The following is a 17,875-nucleotide window of genomic DNA, read 5'->3' on the forward strand; positions in this document are numbered from 1 at the left end:
TGGATTTACTTATTTTTTCTCCCCCACCGCACTAATTCCATAAGAGCGAAGTTTATTCCAAATCTCATATTTTTGATTAGTGATTTGTGAAAAGGTGACTTTCCCTGACCCGAGCAACAATAATGCAGTGTTTGCCTAAAGTTCAAAGCAAATGTTATTATCAAAGTACATCTATGTCACCACATCCTACCCCGAGATTCATTTTCGTGCAGGCATACTCAGCAAATCTGTAGAGCAGTAAGTATAACAGGATCAGTGAAAGATCAATCAGAGAGCAGAAAACAACAAACTGTTCAATTGCAAATATAAATAAATAGCAATAACATCTTTAACATCTGTCGGATGATGCTGAGGATGTTCTATGAGGCTGTGGTGACCAGTGCTATCATGTTTGCTGTTGTGTGCTGGGGCAGCAGGCTGAGGGTAGCTGACACCAACAGAATCAACAAACTTATTCGTAAGGCCAGTGATGTTGTGGGGATGGAACTGGACTCTCTCATGGTGGTGTCTGAAAAGAGGATACTGTCCAAGTTGCATGCCATCTTGGTCAATGTCTCCCATCCACTACATAATGTACTGGGTGGGCATAGGAGTACATTCAGCCAGAGACTCATTCCACCCAGATGCAGCACAGAGCGTCATAGCAAGTCATTCCTGCCTGTGGCCATCAAACTTTACAACTCCTCCCTTGGAGGGTCAGACACCCTGAGCCAATAGGCTGGTCCTGGACTTATTTCATAATTTACTGGCATAATTTACATATTACTATTTAACTATTTATGGTTCTATTACTATTTATTATTTATGGTGCAACTGTAACGAAAACCAATTTCCCCCAGGATCAATAAAGTATGACTATGACTATAAGTAATGAGATAAAGAGCTCTTAAAGTGAGATCAGTGGTTGCGGGAACATCTCAAAGGATAAACAAGTGAGTGTAGTTAACCACTTTGTTCAAGAGCCTGATGGTTGTGGAATTAAGAAATACAAGATGAAATCTGATTGAAACATAAAGTTACTAATAGATACAAGGAAGATGCTTCCCATAGCTGGTGCCTAGAAGAAGGGGGATACAAAGTACAGATTTAAGATGAAGTAGAAAAGGAATGTCTTCACTCAAAGAATGGAAAACTTGTGGAATTGAGATCAGGAGATCTCAGAGACAAAACTGCTCATTGTGTTTAAGAAGGAGGTTTACAGTAAGGGGTATGAGGAGAGAGTGGGAGTACAGGAATATGATGGGTTTATTCATTTACACACGACAACATGTCAACTTCAACCTTTCCTCTGCAGTAATTCACTTTCTTGATCACAGAACAACGGTAAATGATGGCTCAGTATATGTGTGTTTAATGTATTCACCTCTATTATGACTCATAGAGTTATCTTAGAATAAATTCTGCTCATTATTGAATTGAACTGAATTGACTTTATTACTTACATCCTTCACATACATGAGGGGTAAAAATCTTTATATTATGTCTCCATCTAAATGTGCAATGTGCAATTTATGGTAATTTGTAATAAATGGTATGTACAATAGGACAGACAATATAACATAGAAATACAATTGTATCAGCATGAGTTAATCAGTCTGATGGCCTGGTGGAAGAAGCTGTCCCAGAGCCTGTTGGTCCTGGCTTTTATGCTGCGGTACCGTTTCCCGGATGGTGGCAGCTGGAACAGTTTGTGGTGGGGGTGACTCGGGACCCCAATGATCCTTCAGGCCCTTTTTACACACCTGTCTTTGTAAATGTCCTAAATAGTGGGAAGTTCACATCTACAGATGCGCTGGGCTGTCCGCACCACTCTCTGCAGAGCCCTGCGATTGAGGGGAGTATAGTTCCCATACCAAGAAGTGATGCAGCCAGTCAGAATGCTCTCAATTGTGCCCCTATAGAAATTTCTTAGGATCTGGGGGCCCATACAAAACTTCCTCAACTGTTTGAGGTGAAACAGGCGCTGCTGTGCTTTTTTCACCACACAGCCGGTATGTACAGACCAAGTGCATTCTTTGGAAATGCATGCCGGGCACTGAGTATAAAAATTGGGATGATACATCGTAGTGGTACAACATGATGGTGAGGCCTGATAGAAGAGGTAGGTAGAGGATGAAACAAAAGGAAGGAGATGGGTTGGGCAGATGGGACACGGGACCCAATGGAGGGAGTGTGTAGATGATGAGTAGATGGATGAAGGGAAAGAGACAGGGTGATGGGGGAATAGATTGATCAGAAGGAGAGAGAAAAAAAGGACAAGAGAACAGTTTTCAGGAAGGTGAGGAATTCCGTGTTTCTGCTGCTGGGTTGTAAACTACCCTGGCAGAATTCAAGATGCTTTTCTTTACATTTAGCCGCATCTCAACAGTACTGTTCCTTATGGATTTGGGACATTAAACTTTTTTTCTCTATAAGCAAGAAAGCCCAACTTGCTGCATTAATGAGTCATCTGAGCTTTAGCCTCTAAGAGGAAATGACACCTATGTCATGGGAATGTAATTCTGTTAAGATTCCAATTCCATGGGCATCCAACCAAAACAAAAATATTATTCAATTCAATAGATTACATTCCACATTTGGCACCCTACACTCCCAATCAAACATGAACAATAATTATTTTTGTAGAATCATCCATCAACACCTACACATCTCCACTTCTTTAACAAGCTGCTGGATCAGTTCTAATCTTTCCATGAACAAAATACCAACTGACATTGATAAGAATTTGGTCCAGAAAATACTATTATAATAAATTCAAGTTCTACTTGATACTTCTATTTTGATATGTGGGCTCTCTCTAACCCCGCTACATTGTTGAAGCTCAAAAAACATTGAAGAACTAAGCAAACATTCTTTTGCAATTCCTGTGAGCTTCTGCTCAATTTAGTCAATTTGTCCTTCTGCTGCAATACTATGAATTATACCACATAACTGAATGTTTACACAGGCCCGAACACACATCTCTTGAAGATGTCTTAACACACTTCAGTGAAAGAAACACGTTTGCACAGATGAAAAAAAACAACCTCTCTCTCTCTCCGTCATTAGGGAGAGAGAGCCTGTCTGAGATACCGAAGTGTTGGGTTATAGACTATAGCTTTTGATGGACTCTAGATCAGGGTCTCTTTGGGGAATTTTGCTATTGCTTGCATGACAGGGGGTGGTTTGATGCTTTTGCAGGTGCAAGTGGGGGAGGGTTGTTGCTTCTGCATGCTGCTTGTACGTGCAAGGGGGGAAAGCTTTGGGGTTCTGGTGTTTTAGTCATTCATTGTTTGGGTATTTTTATCGTTTTGTGGATGTCTGCACAGAGTAAGAATTTCAGGTTGCATACTGGATACAGTCTCTGATATTAAATTAAACCATTTGAACAGAACAGCAGACGTTGGAAATCTAAACTAAGAATAGAAAATGGTAGAAATACTCAGCAGCTCAGGCCACCTCTGTGGGAAGTGAAACAAACATGGTATTCGGGTTGAAGATCCTTCATCAGATCTGGGAAGGAGAAAAAAAAGATGAAACACCTATTTGTGAATCTGGCAAGTTCACTTGACAGCTGCTCAAATTACTCTGGGATCACCTGACAAAATTTTGATCCATCAGTGGGACCCTGCAACACAATATCAAGTCAAGTCAGGTTTACTGACATTTAACTATATACATGTACATGTATATAATCACATAATGTATATACAAACGTAGAAACGAGACACCTTTTCTCTAAACCAGGGTGTAATGCACATTAGTACATATAACACACAATAATTACGAAGGTAAGGATAAAATCTACAGATGACTCACACATAAATAACAAACTGAAGTGCCTTAATATTAGACATTGTAAGGTACGGAACAGATTAACCAGTGATACTTCGAATATGATGTGGCAGGGAGTTCAGAAAGCCTAATGGCCTGAGAGAAGAAACTGTTTCCCATCCTGAACATTCTTGTCTTTATGCATCAGGGTCTCCTGCCTGATGGTAGAAAGTGAAAGAGGATGCTGGATGGATGGGTGGGATCCTTAATAATACTAAGGGCCCCGGATACACAGCACTCCTCATAAATGTCCCTGATGGACGGGAGGGAGGCCCCTATGATCCTCTCAGCTGTTCTCACAGTCCTTCGTAGGGACTTCCAGTCCGATGCTCGGCTGCTCCCATACCAGATGGAGATGTAACGTGCCAGAACACTCTCAATAGTGCTCCTGTAAAATGCAGTTAAGATGGGGGTGAGAGCCTTGCTTGCCTCAATGTTCTTATATGTGGAAGCTAACTCCCCAGTCCAAAGCTAATAGGCTCAAGAGGGTGGCATGGTAGCGTGGTAGTTAGCATGACATTTTTTGTGCCAGTATTCCTACTGCTGTCTGTAAGGAGTTTGTACAATCTTCCTATGACTGCATGGGGTTCCTCTGGGTGCTCCAGTTTCCTCCCAAAGAAGCTTCAAAGGCATACTGGTTAGGGCTGTGGGCATGCTATGTCGGTAACAGAAGCATGGTGATATTTGTAGGCTGCCCCCAGCACAGACATGGACTGCATTGGTTGTTGGCGCAAACAATGCATTTCACTGTATGTTTTGATGTGCACATGACAAATAACGCTCATCTTTAATTTTTAACCTTTCCCATGCCTCTGTACAAGTTGGTGGGTGGTGAAGAGGAGGATGTGTAAGACGGCTCTACGGGGAATGGAAATCCAATGCCAGAGATGTTTCCGAGAGTACAAAGCCAAAGTGAATTTATTATCAAAGTACATACACTCAGTGGCCACTTTATTAGGTAACTCCTGGACATAATAAGTGGCCACTGAATGTGTGTTGCCATATACTAGCTTGAGATTCATTACAATAGAATTGATGAAAAACTATACATTAACAAAGACTGACAAACAACCACTGTGGAATGGAGACATCATGCAAACAATAATAATAAAGTAAATAAATAACACTGAGAATATGAGTTTTAGAGTCATTTAAAGTGAGTCCATGGGTTGTGGAATCAGTTCAGTGTTGAGGTGAGTGAAGTTATCCATGCTCGTTCAGGAGCCTGATCGTTCTAGGGTAATAACTGTTCCTGAACCTGGTGGTGTGGGACTTAAAACTCCTCCTATACCTGCTGCCTGATGGTGGTAGCAGGAAGAGAGCGTAGTCTGGATGCTGGGGGAGGGGTCCTTGATGATAGTTGCTGGACATGCGTCTCATTTCTCATCTTCCCAAAAGATTTGCAAATTCACTTCTGCAACTTTATTTAAGGATCACTGAGAGTATTAGGCCCCAAATCCCATCTAATCTTTCCTTTGACTTGATCAAACAAAAGGATTTTCTTTTACAAAAATAATTCTTTTATGTATTGTATTTCCTGAAGGATCCCACCCGCGTTGCTCATGTCCCACTCCCGTCAGGGAAGAGGCTATGTAGCATCCGTGCCAGGACTACCAGACTCAAAAAAGTTACTTTTCCCAAGCATTAAGGCTGATCTTCACCTCCACCCACTAACCCACCCCTCTACACCCCCAACCACCATTACTTCATCATTTCCTGTCAGAGTCACCTTATGTACGGACACTCATGTGCCTAGCACCACTTTACGTATATATAATCAAACCAATCGATGTATTTATATTTATTGTATTCTTTTTATTACTATCTTCTTTATCTGTGTGTTTTTTATGCTGTATCAGATCCAGAGTAACATATATTTTGTTTTCCATTACACTTGTGTACTGGAAATGACATTAAACAATCTTGAATCTTTACCAATGCAGACATCCCATCTCTCCCGGAAGTTCCAGGAGTCTCCCGCATATTAATAGTGGCTCCCTCAAGCCCGCAAATTATATACAATATCCTGGAAATCAATTTTTTTTTGAGAGGGAGCGAGCGAGAGAGCGCGAGAGCGAGAGAGCAAGAGAGAGCGTGAGAGAGAGCGAGAGAGTGAGCGTTAAAGAGACCACAAGAGAGAGAGAACACGAGAGCGAGAGCGCACCATGGCAGAGTGTTCCAAAAAAAATATAAAACGTACGTCACCCCAGACTACCCTAAAGTGTACCCCTACCTAATAGGGGTCAAAAATAATGACAGTGTTGCTCGCTGCACTGTTTGCAACAGTGACTTTTCTATTGCCCATGGTGGGTTAAGACTGTAAAAGACATGTTGAGGTGAGTTTAACAGGTGTCATTCGTTCATTAGCATAGTTAACGTTATTTAAACTAGCTGGCTAGCTGTTAAGGAGTTACTCTATTGCAGACATCGCACCTCTCCCGGAAGTTCCGGGAGTCTCCCGCAAATTGATGTTGCTACCTCCCTGAAATGAGTTTTTGCAGGGTGGGATGTCTGCCAATGTAATGAATCCAAGGACTATCCATAGTTGGCTTTTGGAAGTAATCTTGAACATCTTACAAAGCAATTCTTCGAACACAGTGAAGTCATCAGCAAATGAGTGATGTGCTTTGCAGTAAAAAATTCACAACATGCACACCTTTCCAGTAAAATATCAAAGTAATTATTCTAGTTCCCCTGGGACTTTATGGGGAATGCTCTGTACAAGCTTAACCCTACAGAGGTCAATAATAGGGTTAGAAAAGATGCTTCTATGAGTTATTGGATTGTACAGCTGGGATTTCTTGCATATCGGAACCCCTTTGGCTGCTTGACTGAATTCTGGAAATCATGTGATTTTGAGGAACAGATGGATTCGCAAGGAAAATGAAAATCACAAATAAGAACCCAACTTTGTAGAAATGTAAGACACAGCACCCACTGCAACTGGGGAGGCAACCTGCTCAGTAAATAAAATAGCCATATCACTCTCCAAGTTACAACTCACTAGTGCTAGCGCAAGTATTACAAAGAGGTGCATTTTTATTCTTCATCTGATACTACTCTACATTCTGCAGTACTAATAGATATTACTAGAATTCATCAAGAATTCTGTATTTTATTTTGAACTGCAGCACAGTAACAGTCCACGCCGTACACTTACCCCCATGTGAACAATTAACTTACTCGCCCATATACGCCTTTGGAACGTGGGAGGAAACCAGAGCACCCAGAGGAAATCTACGCAGTCATGGGAAGAACATGCAAACTCCTTACAGGGAGCTTTGGGAATTGAACTAATTTTATTTTATTATTGGTTAGGAATTACTTTGCGCATAGCAGTGCCATTAGATCTGATTATTGATTGTGGAGTACTGTTATTAGATATTATTCATTGGGGATTATTGCGTGTGTAACAGCATTATTAAATCTTATTACTGATCGGGCTTTACTTGGGTGTAGTGGTGCTCGGAGATCAGGAATTACTGCTTATGCAGCGGTGTTATTAGATCTTATTAAATGGGGAATGCTGAACGTGTAACAATGTTGACGGCATCTGGGGGCAACATGCAAAACGCTGGAGGAACTCAGGAGGAATTGAATTGAATTGACTTTATTTCAATGTGCAATTTATAGTAATTTGTAATAAATAGTATGTACAACAGGACAGTCAATATAGCTTAGCAATTCAACTGTGTCAGCATGAATTAATCAGTTTGATAGACTGGTGGAAGAGGCTATCCCAGAGCCTGTTGGTCCTGGCTTTTATGCTGCAATACCGTTTCTCGGATGGAAGCAGCTGGAACAGTTTGTGGCCGGGGTTCCTTCGGGCCCTTTTTGTGCGCCTGTCACTGTAAATGTCCTGAATAGTGGGAAGTTCACATCTACAGATGCGCTGGGCTGTCCGCACCGCTCTCTGCGGAGTCCTGCAATTGAGGGAAGTACAGCTCCCATACCAGGCAGTGAAGCAGCCGGTCAGGATGCTCTCAATTGTGCCCCTGTAGAAAGTTCTTAGGATCTGGGGACTCTTGCCAAACTTCTTCAGCTGTCTGAGGCGAAAGAGGCGCTGTTGTGTTTTTTCCACCACCAGACAGCCAGTATGTACAGACCAAGTGATGTGTTTACCAAGGAACTTGAAGCTCTTCATCCTCTCAACCCCAGATCCACTGATGTCAATAGGGGTTAGCCTGTCTCCATTCCTCCTGCAGTCCACAACCAGCTCCTTTGTTTTTGCGACATTGAGGGAGAGGTTGTTTTCTTGACACCACTGTGTCAGGGTGATGACTTCTCTGCAGGCTGCCTCGTTATTATTTGATGTAAGGCCAATCAATGTAGTATCATCTGCAAATTTAATTAGCAGATTGGAGCTGTGGGTGGCGACACAGTCATGGGTGTACAGAGAGTAAAGGGGAGGGCGTAGGACGCAGCCCTGGGGCGCTCCTATGTTGAAGGCAGCATCTATGGAAATAAACAGTCAACGTTTCAGGCTGAGACCCTTCATCAGGACTGGAAAGGAAGTGCGGGGGGGGGGGGGAAATCCAGAAGAAGCTGGTGGGGGGAGGGGAAGGAGTACAAGCTGGAAGGTGATAGGTGAAGCCATGTGAGGGGGAAGGTGGGTGGTTGGGGGAAGGAGAGATGAAGTGAAAAATTGCTCTTTTTTCTCCCCCATCACTAGCGTTAAGATCTTAATATTCCTATCGCAAACAATTTCAGGAGGGACTCAGCTGGCCAAGCAGCATTTGTTGGCGGCAAGGTTAAGAATCACTGATATTTAGGTCTGAAATCCAGAACTCCCTGAACTGCATTAGTGTCACGCTAAACGCTACACTACCGTGGCATCCTTTGCCTCCCCCCCACCCCCCGCATAGACACTGCTGAACTTGCAAAGTTCCTCCAGTGTTGCCTCAGATTCCAACACCTGCTGTCTCTTGCTTAATATCCATTCACACAGGGCAAGGTGTCAACTTCAGATATTCCTCTGTAGTTTTTTGTTAAAAGCTATGTGATATTTTTTCACTTTGTTGATCACTGAACAATGGTAGATGATTGCTCAGTATTTGTGTGTTTAATGCAATCACCTCTATTATGACTCAATGAGTTGCCATAGTCACAGCTGGCAAAGAAACAGTAGTAGGATTGGTCCCTTGATCCTTAACGCTGCAAACAACACATAGCTGCTCTGTGAACTAGCACTTAACTGAAATTGACGTCCTTAATTTTAACACTTTTAACTGGCCCCCGCTAGTGGAACGGCCACCGCAGAGCTCCAGTGATCTGAGTTCATTCCTGACCTCCAGTGTTGTCTGTGTACAGTTTGCACATTTTTCCCTGTGCCCATGTAGATATCCTCTATCTGCTCCCACGTCCTAGAGAAGTGTAAATAGGCTGTGGCTGGTGTCTGGCTGAGTGCTAAAATCTAGGGCTAGTTGGTGGGAGTGTGGGGAGAATAAAATAGGAAAATAGGTTTAGTGTAAATAAGACCATAAGATATAGGAGCAGAACTAGGCCATTTGACTCATCGAATCTGTTCCACCGTTTCATCGTGGCTAATGCATTTTCCTCTCAGCTCTAATCTCCCCGTATCCCTTCGTACCTGACTAATCAAGATTCTATCAACCTCTGTCTTAAATATACCCAATGACAGTCTTCACAGCTGCCTGTAGCAACACATTCCACAGATGCACCACTCTCTGGCTGAAGAAATGCCTCTTCTCTATTCTAAATGGATGCCCCTCTATTCTGAGGCTGTGTCCTCTGGTCCTAGATTCCCCCACCAAAGGAAACATCCTTTCCACATCTACTCTATCAAGGCAGACATCCCACCCTGCAAAAACTCATTTCAGGGAGGTAGCACCATCAATTTGCAGGAGACTTCTGGGAGAGGTGGGATGTCTGCAATAGAGTAGCTCCTTAGCAGCTAGCCAGCTAGTTTAAATAACATTAGCTATGCTAATGAACGAATGGCACCTGTTAAACTCACCTCAACATGTCTTTTACAGTCTTAACCCACCATGGGCAATAGAAAAGTCACTGTTGCAAACAGTGCAGCGAGCAACACTGTCATTATTTTTGACCCCTATTAGGTAGGGGTACACTTTAGTGTAGTCTGGGGTGACGTATGTTTTATATTTTTTTGGAACACTCTGCCATGGCGCGCACTCGCTCTCTCTCTTTCTCATGGTCGCTTGCTGCTCTCACACTCTCTCTCTCACACTCTCTCTCGCTCTCTCTCTCGCTCGCGCTTGCTTTCTCTCTCGCGCTCTTGCTTGCTTTCTCTCTCGCTCTCTTGCTCTCTCTCGTGGTCGCTCTCTCTTGCTTTCTCTCGCTCACTCGCTCTCAAAACAATTGATTTCCGTGATATTGTATATAATTTGAAGTATTGAGGGAGCCACTATTCATATGCGGGAGATTCCCGGAACTTCTGGGAGAGGTGGGATGTCTGTCAAGGCCTTTCAGCATTCGATAGATTTCAATGAGATCCCCCCTCATTCTTCTGAATTCCAGTGAGTAGAGGCCCAGAGCCATCAAATGCCTGTCATGTCATAAGACCCTCAATCCTAGAATCATTTTCGTGAACCTCCTTTGCGCCCTCTCCAATGTCAGCGCATCCATTCTTAGATAAGGGGCACAACACTCCAAGTGAGGCCGCTCCAGTGCCTTACGGACCTGTTTCTGCGACACATCACTCCACAGTTCAACACATTAGGTGGAAGAGCGTCCAATTGCCAAACCTTCGTTTGAAATGAAATGTTCTTAGATATCAGTCTTGACTTGTTTACAACTAAATTTCCCAGACTCCCTTACTAGAGGAAATAGTCCCTCTCTATCAAACCCATCAAATTCTTTTATTCAGATTAAGTACCACAAAGAGATCAGTGTTAATCTTGCCTATTCAAAGGGATACAAGCCTTGGCTATGCAGCCAGTTCTCCCCTTAATCCTCACTGCACTCGCCTCTAAAGCTGAGTCTACTTGGGGCACCGTGCCCTGGACTGTCCTGTCAAAACTCAGTGCAGCTGTTGTACCATTCCAGCCCTTTGGATTCCGGACAAGCGCCAACATAGCAATTTATCACTGTTACAAAGAGTTGAAGGAAAATACCCCTAACATGTAAGAACTGTTTCAAAGCCAGCCACACACACAAATCAGGGAGGATTTGGGCTGTAATGAATGTCATACACACACACACACAAGACAATTCAGGGTGCCGAAGTACCTTGCAAAAAGGGTAAAGGGGCCTTTCTATGATGCAAGAACACAGCTGTGAAATTTTACCAGTATCTCATATAGCTTGATACACCCTGTGCCATACAATACCTTCTTTGATGGACTATTAAATCCAATAAAACACACTGGATTATGGTTTATTAAAACTAAATCACAACAGTATCACACTGAAAGATCACTCTTCTCCATTCTAAGATTTCTCTCACTTCCAAAAATTTCTTTCCCCTCCCCCTCCTCTCCTTTTCCACTCTGGCTCCATTTTCACCCCTTCTCTTTTCCTCACATGCCAACTGCCTCTCTTCTGGCACCCCACCTCCTTCCCTTTCTCCCATGGTCCACTCTCTTCTCCTATCAGGTTCCTTCTTCTTCAGGCCACCTATCACCTCCCAGCTTTTCACTTCATCCCCCCTCCCCCATCGACCCATCTTGCCCCCATCACCTTCCACCTTGTACTACTTCCCCTCCCCCACCTTCTTATTCCGGCCTCTTCCCCCTTCCTTTCCAGTCCTGATGAAGGGTCTCATCCCAAAACATTGACTCTTTATTCCTCTCCATAGATGCTGCCTGACCTGCTGAGTTCTCGCAGTTTGTGTGCGCTGCTCTTCATTCTAAAACGTTTTGTTTCAAAGCGAACCTAAACAGAATCTTGAGTTATCACTTTGTTATATATAAAAAAATACTTAGTATACTGCTGGGAGCATTAGGGATGTCCCATTAGTTGCTTTAAGATCAGTACAAAATTTAAATGGTCAGCCATCAAGTTACTAAACGGAAACTGACAAGCGTGTTGATTTCACAAGTGAGGCAACAGATGAACACAGGACACCTGGCTGTGATTACTCTGTAGGAATCAGTTTCCAAATGTCACTCCTGATACAGTTCTAATTAACTTGGACCAGTAACTCAGGGCTGTTGCAGATTTTTTTTTTTTACAATGTATGTCCTGAGAAAAGTTAGGTTAGATCAGTTACCGGAACGATTGCACAGAGAGTGCCTAGGTGGATGTAAGAGTGTTTGATGGTTCTGGGCCTGTATTCACTAGAACTCAGTAGAATGAGGGGTGACCTCACTGAAACCTATCACATGGTGGAAGGCCTTGATAGTGTGGATGTGGTAAGGATGTTTCCCTATGGTGGGAGAGTCCAAGACCAGAGCCTCAGAATAGGGGGGGCGTGCTTTTAAAACGGAGATGAGGAGGAATTTCTTTAGCCAGAGAGTGGGGAATCTGTGGAATTCTTTGCCACAGGCAACTGAGGAGGCCAAGTCTTTATTTATATTTAAGACAGAGGTTGATAGATTCTTGATTGGTCAGGGCATGAAGGTCTATGGGAAGATGGCAGGATATTGGACTGAGAGGAAAATTGAATCAGACGTGATGAAATGGCAGAGTAGACTTGATGGGCCAAATGGCCTAATTCTACTTCTATATCTTATGGTCTTATGGTAATGCTCATGTTACAGGATTAGAGGCTTCATTTCTACCCTTGCCACTTGATATAACCCAGTGACTTGCTAGTCAAGTTAAAACTAATTCCATGATATGTTTTGACACCTTAACAACACCCGAGGCTTTATAAGGCATTGGTCAGACTGCATTTAGATTATTGTGAGTAGCTTTAGGCCCCTTATCTAAGAGAGGTTATGTTGCTATTGGAAATGGCCCAAAGGTGGTTCACGAGAATGATCCTGGGTTAACATCCGAGGAGGATTCAAAGGCTGTGGGCCTGTACTTATTGGAGTATAGAAGAATAAGGAGGGCAGCCCATTGAAGCTAACCACACTCATCAGGGAAGAGGCTACATAGCATCCACACCAGGACCACCAAACTCAGAAACAGTTATTTTCCCTAAGCAGTAAGGCTGATCAAAACCTCCAACCACTAACCCACCTTCCAAACCCCCATCGCCATGCTTCATCACTTCCCGCCAGCCACCTTATGTAGACACTCTGGTGCCTAGTGTCACTTTATGAACATTCAATGGATCTATGTATCTAAGCTACTATATATCCAGAGTAACAATTATCTCCTTTTCCTTGACTCTTGTGTACTGGAAATGACATTAAACAATGGTGAGACTTGAATATTGAGAGGCCTAGATAGAATGGATTTGAAGAGGATGTTTTAAATAGTGGGGGAGTCTGGGACTAGGGGTCACAGGTCAGAACTGGACATCCATTTAGAACAGAGATAAGGAGGAATTTTAGCCAGAGGGTGATGAATCTGTGGAATTCGTTGCCACAGGCAGCTGTGGAATCAAGGACATAGGGCATATTTAATTCAGAGGTTGATAGGTTATTGATTACTAAGGGCAACAAAGATTATGGGGAGAAGGCATGAGAATGGGGCTGAGAGGACCATGATCAAATGGCAGAGCAGACTCATTGGGCCAAATAGCCTAATTCTGCTCCAAAGTTTAATGGTCTTGATCTGAGATTGGACTCGCATAGAGGACAGGCTGAGTAAGGAAGTTTGCTTTTCTCTTCCAACAGAGAGTTGCAGAGAGATGTGGCACGGAAAGAGGCCCTTCAGCCCAACAGGTTCATGCTGCCACTGTACCGATCTACAATAATCCCATTTACCCTCATCACTCTACACCTTGGCACCTTAAATACTTGACCCCGATCTCACAGTCTGACTTGTCATTGGCTTGCAGATTATATTTTGCCCGCATTGCACCTTCTCTGAAAAACTTTATTCTACATTCTGTTGTGGTTTTTTCCCTTGTACTACCTCTGTGTACCACTGTGAAGTATTGATTTTTATGGATGACATGCAAATCAAAGTTTTTCCACAGAAGCCACACGCTCAACATCTAAGGAACAGCTTTTTCTTCTCTGCTATCAGATTACTGGACTGCCTATGAACTCATGAAAACTACTTCACTTATTTTGCTTTCTTTTTGCCCAACTTATTTTTATATATTCTTATTGTCATTTATAGATATTTTTGTTTTTGTATTTCTTATTGTGACTTACAGTAAATTTTATGTATTGCACTGTACTGCCGCAAAGAAATTCGCGATGTACTGTGCGTCAGTGATGATAATCTTCATCCAGATATGGCCCATATCCCTCTAATCCAGGGGTTTCCAACTATTTTTATGCCATGGACCCCTACCAATATCCCAGGAGTCCGTGGACCCCAGATTGGAAAACCCTGCTCTAAAGCGTCCCTGTCCACGTACCTGTCCAACTGTCTTTTAAATGTTAGAGTTGCACCTGTCTCAACCACATCCTGTGGCAGCTCATTCCACAAAGGTGCGGTAACGTACAGTGGGACCGTGAGTGCAAGTCCATAGCCTGCTGAAAGTGGCTACGCAAGTAGATAAAATGGTGAGATAAGGCGTACGGCAGGCCCACTTCCATTGGTCAGAAAGTTATGTTGTAGGTGTACTGTATAAAAATTTGGTGAGGGCACACTTGTAGTACTGTGTGGAGTTCTGGTCATCTCATTACAGGCAGGGGCTTTGAAAAGGTTCATCAGGGTGTTGCCTGGATTGGAGAGTATTAGTCAGAAGAAAGGGTTGGATAAACTTGGATTACCTTCTCTGGAGCATCAGAAGCTGAGAGGTAACCTGATAGAAGTTTCCGGAATTATGAAAGGCAAAGGTAGGGTAGACAGAGTCTTTTCCCAATAGCACAGTTATACAGGGATAGAGTACTGCTGCACAAAAACAGGCCCTTTGGCCCATCTAGTCTGTGCTGAACTGTTACACTGCTCAGTCCCATCAACCCACAAATAGACTGTAATCCTTCATATCCCTCCCATCCATGTATTCATCCAAACTTATTTCAAATTTTAAGCTATCACTTGGCCAATGTGGAGGTGCTGTGGTAGCGTGGCAATCAGATAGAAAGGTAGATAGATACTTTATTGATCCCAAAGGAAATTACAGTAGCATTACAAGTGCACAGATATACAAGTATACAAATATTAGAAGAGAAGTAAGAAAGAATAAAAATAAGTTACCTCAAACAGTCTAACCGGAGGGGGTCATCACTACCTCGGCTACAGGTTGACTCATTATAGAGCCTAATGGCCAAGGGTAAGAATGACCTCATATAGGGCTCTTTGGAGCAGCGAAGTTGTCTTAGTCTATTACTAAAAGCGTTCCTTTGTTCGGCCAAGGTGGCATGCAGAGGGTGAGAAATATTGTCGAGAATCGCCAGGATTTTCCATTGTGTCCTTTGTTCTATCACAGCCTCCAGTGTGACTAGTCTGACTCCTATAATACAGCCAGCCTTTCTAATCAGTTTATTGAGGCTGTTGGCATCACCCATGTCAATGCCATTGCCCCAGCACACCAAGCTAAAACTATTACCCGGCTCGGAGCCTTCCAGGGTTTGGAGTTCAGTCTAGCCCATCTATAAGGAGTTCATACAACTTCCCCGTGACCACATGGCTTTCCGCCGGATGTTCCACTTTCCTCCCACAGTCCAAAGACATACCAGTTAGTGGGTTAATTGGCTGTTGTAATTTGTCCTGTGATTAGGCTAGGGTTAAATAGGTAGGTTGATAAGTAGTGTGGCTCAACGATCCAGAGGGGCTGCTCTGATGTATCTCTAAATATATAAATAAATAAACACAAGGTGAAGGCAGGTATGTCATATTCCTTCTTCACCACTTAACCACCTGTGCTGCCACTTTCAAGGAGCTTGTCTCCTGAGGTTCCTCCTGTACGATAGGAATCAAGCAGTGGGTGTTGCTTTCATTCCCACTAACCAGACTTCTTTCCTCCATCTCGATCCTTCCCTCCTCTCTCCTCTCAGTGACCCGTTAAGTCTCTTTTGAAGTCCAGCTAAAAACTTCTAACCCACCATGTCCCCAGCAGCTGGTGCTTGTAAAATCCGCCTCTGTCTGCTTTCCTGGAATCAGGCAAACTGTTCAAGAAAAGAGCAAGATTAATGTCAATAAAGTCAAACCATCACTGAGTGTGATTAACTCGTTCAGCGTCAACAACTGAAGAAAAAGCAAGAAGAAGAAATCCTTCAGAGTCAGAATCCGGTTTAATTTCACTGACATAAGTTGTGGAAGTTGTTGTTTTGCAGCAGCAGAAACAATTTAATACAAAAAAGTTATAAATTACAAAAAGAAATATATATACATAGAGTATATTATGCAATGCACCGATTAATTGGACGTCGGTTAATTGGGCAGCCACTTATTTGGAACAATTCTTAAAGAACAAAAACTAATCAAGAAAATAGCTGGGTTTCCCTTTGTTTACTTGGGACACTCTGCCATTTAATTGGGACAGAGACAGTTGCAGAACAGTTTCTAACTAACGTCAGTTGCATGCATTTGTGTGACGGTTAGATAACTACAACGTGCTTAGAATGAATGATTTTTAATAGCCTGTGCTTATGTTAGGTTGTCCATTTGGCCTGATGGACCCGGATTCAGACAGCAGTGATATTTGATCATTTTGTTTTTTATTTTGACTTTAAAAAATTTCAGACCCTTGCCAAGGGATCAAGAAAAGATTTGACACCAACCAAAAGAATTACCCTACTGGAACAAATAAAAAGCACACTGGATAAATTTCTCCATTGATAACTATTAAGAACTAATAGTTTTAAAGTTCAAAGTTTAACTAGATTTATTATCAAAGTACATACAGTATATGTCGCCATATACTACCCTGGGATTCATTTTCTTGCAGGCATTCTCAGTAAGTATAAACACAATAGAATCAATGAAAAAACACACAGGTGGACAAACAACCAAAATGTAAAAGACAACAAACAATGCAAATGAAAAAAAGACAAAATAATAATAATAAATTAATCATCAATAAATATCCAGAACATGAGATGAAGAGTCCTTGAAAGTGGGTCCATTGGTTTTGAGAACAGTTCAGTGACCGGCCAAGTGAAGTTGAGTAAAGTTATCCCCTTTGGTTCAAGAGCCTGATAGTTGAAGGGTAATGTCACGGGCCTGGACTTGGCACTGACTTTCCCAGTTTGTTTCCGCTATAGGGGTTTTCCTGTTGAGGAAAGCATTTTCAAATTTCTCAGGGAGACGTCATTCATAGAGTCACAGAGTACAGCACAGAAACAGGCCCTTTGGCCCATGCTGACCACAGCATCCTATCCCCTCGGTTGGTGTGTGAGAGGGTGGGAAATGAGCTTGTTTTCCTGTTGATACCTTGTTTTGTTTGTTGTTGTTGTTGTTACTTGTGTTGTTCTGCTAAATATTGTGGGCATGCTCTGTTGGTACCGGAACCTGTGCCAAAGCTTGAGAGCTGCCCATGGTTGTTAATGCAAATGATTCATTTCACTGTATGTTTCAAAATATACGTAATAAATAAATCTGAGTCTGAAATCAGCTACTCTCAGTTGCCCATGTTTGGCCAATAACCTTCCAAGCCCATCCTCCTCCAATTACCTGCACAAATGCCTCTTAAATGGTGCGATTGTACCTGCCTCAGCCACTTCCTCTGGCAGCTACTACAGACTAATAGCACTGGAATAGTTTTGATATTCATTTAAATACATAATTTGTTACTCAGTTAAATGGTAGTTTGTCTTTAACTACTTCCATGAAACTTCAGCTAATTGGGGCAGCGGTTTAATTGGGCCAAAATGTACTAATCCCAGTGTGTCCAAATTAACTAGAATCTACTAAATACATACAGTACTGTGCTTAGACACAAATATACTGTATATTGCTAGGGTGCCTAAGACTTTTGCACAGTACTGTACTTGTCAACGTGGAGCAGACAGCAAGTTTGTAAATCTGGTAGAAGCAAAGGATGCTGGGAATTGCCAGGGTAAAGCACTGGGGGAAGGGTGTGGGACGGGTGGCAGAGGAGTGCCAGGGGCAGAGGGTGGCATAG

General features: G+C 42.7%; 1 protein-coding gene across 18 annotated transcripts in view; it reads right to left on the bottom strand.

Annotated features, from left to right (window-relative positions):
* Positions 1-17,875, bottom strand: part of plekha6 (pleckstrin homology domain containing, family A member 6) — a 338,778-nt gene that overhangs the window by 237,311 nt on the left and 83,592 nt on the right. The window contains exon 2 of one of the 18 annotated variants that reach the window (XM_063065348.1): positions 3,439-3,492. The exons of the other annotated variants lie outside the window; for them this stretch is intronic. The gene's annotated coding sequence lies outside the window, so the exon portion shown is untranslated. The remainder of the gene's footprint in view (positions 1-3,438; positions 3,493-17,875) is intronic. 18 annotated transcript variants of the gene reach the window in all.

This window comes from Mobula hypostoma, chromosome 13 (assembly GCF_963921235.1).
Source record: "Mobula hypostoma chromosome 13, sMobHyp1.1, whole genome shotgun sequence".
Lineage (NCBI taxonomy): Eukaryota > Metazoa > Chordata > Chondrichthyes > Myliobatiformes > Myliobatidae > Mobula > Mobula hypostoma.